Source organism: Coloeus monedula (assembly GCF_965178545.1).
Source record: "Coloeus monedula genome assembly, chromosome: 10".
NCBI lineage: Eukaryota > Metazoa > Chordata > Aves > Passeriformes > Corvidae > Coloeus > Coloeus monedula.
This window is the reverse complement of record NC_138790.1, coordinates 2795282-2797297: the sequence shown is the minus strand read 5'-3', so window position 1 is coordinate 2797297 and position 2016 is coordinate 2795282.

Here is a 2016-nt window from a genome sequence, read left to right as displayed (position 1 = left end):
GAGGCCCAGTTACAGCAGGCAATTCCAATTCTCTGGCAAAAATGAGGAGCAGATTATCTGACAGTTCCTCTGAAAGGAAAATCAGAGTTGGCACCAGGAGAGGAATTCCTGTTTTAGTCACAGAATCGCAGACTAGTCTGAGGGAGGAGGGACCCAGCAGGATCATCGAGCCCAGCTCTGGAGTGGTCCATGCAGGGACTGAACCTGTGGCCTGAGCATCATCAACACCGTCCTCAAGCACCTGAGTTAATCCTTAAATAAGACAAATTATTCTCTAAAATGAAGACAAAGACAATGCATGCAGGATAAGCATAGTACAAGTTCTCCTTCCTCTCTTTTTTTTGCTTAGAAAGAGGGAAACCTGTTCTCCTCTCTGCTGGAAGAAAATGTTTTGCAACCTCATCCTGTGCCTTTCCTACGTCACAGCAAGCTGAGGCTCCCACCATACACATGATCTGCTCCATCATCTCGCACAGAAAACCCCACGCCAGGAAGTGTGAAGCATCAGGGTGACAGTCTCTTTCCAGGATTTCTGATCTTCTCCTTATAAGACTAATCCCAACAGAAGGCTAACTTTAGCCCCGCACATGAGGAGCCGTGTGCCTGCCTTCCTCACACCAGAGCTCAACTGTGAAAGTATCAGCACAGCAATTATGGACAAGGAACTTGCTGCCAAGTCACCCAGCCCTGCTGCAGCCCATGTAACACAATTCCAGCCTGGCAAGGTCCTCCTGGCTGATTCCTCACAGCTGAAGAAATGCCTTCACTTCCTGCTCCCCTGCCCTTTTCTTCCCCAGATTCCTTTGGGGCTGGGGAAATTGCACAGCAGGCTGGGTTTCAAGAGTGGTTTGGCTTCAAGGAGAACCAGAGTTGAGTTTGAATTGGTGAGAAGGAACCATTTGTGCCAAACAAGTCTCCACCTTGGGCCTGGCTGGAAGATGTTCAGCATGACTCTGGTCTCTTCCACTCCTCTCCATAGCATCTGCAAATCTACTTCTGCCTCTGCTCAGCCAAGACTTCTCCAAAATCCCCTTAGACAAGTCCTGCAGGGTGTTCGTGGCTAGAACTGACTGAGGAAGCACCAACGGGATGCTGGACAATATTCACTTGAGGGCTTACAAACGTTACCCAAATTTACAGTTCAGATAAAGCAACCCCGTGAAAAGTTGGAAGTTTACAGAGAGCAAAAGTAAGTAAATGAAACCCAAGAGGTATTCTGAGTTGGAGGTATCCCTGTAGTTCCTTGACCTGCAGACTGATGGAAAGATTCCTGACTCAGTTGGAACTGGGAATATTTTCCTAGGCTGCGTGAAGAGTTCAGGGCTTTCCAGCTTCAAGGCAGGGGCTGAGTTCCACTGTTTCAGTGGAAACCCTACCTCAGGAACATGAGGATGACCCAAAACTGGTTTCTTAATTTCTGTTTCTCTGCTGCACCTGCCAAGTCCTTGTCCAGAAGGGGCTCTGCTCATCGCCATTTCATGCGAGGCCACGGCAGGAATGTCCCAAGGAGCCCAAAGACAATTGCAGAAGTCAGAGGCTCTGCCTCAACAACACCTGCACCAGGAGGATGCTGACAGTTCAGAATAGAAAGCCCCATTTTCTCTGCTCTTTCATTGGGAAGGATGGCAAATCCTAGCCCTGCCTCTAGTTATTAGTTTTCATATGGGCATTTTTCCTGTCAAGGTCCTGTAAGTTTGTCTCACTTCAAGATTTTGTATCGTCTAGAACAGCCTGAAGCTTTCTTGGGCAGTGCTGTCATCAACAGGTCCTTATCCTTCTACCCCAGTATCCTTAAGGAGAAACTCAGGAACTCCCCAGATAATACAGGGACAGACTTTCATTAGAACTAAACCAACAAATAGACCCCAACCACAAAAAACCAAGAGCTGAAGGAAGCTACTGAAAACAGTTTGTTTTATTTCCAGGATCAAATATTACAATAGGACATTTACATATATTTATAAAAAATGCAGCAGTTGTGTATATAGATCAGAGGTTTCCTTGAGTTTGGTCCCT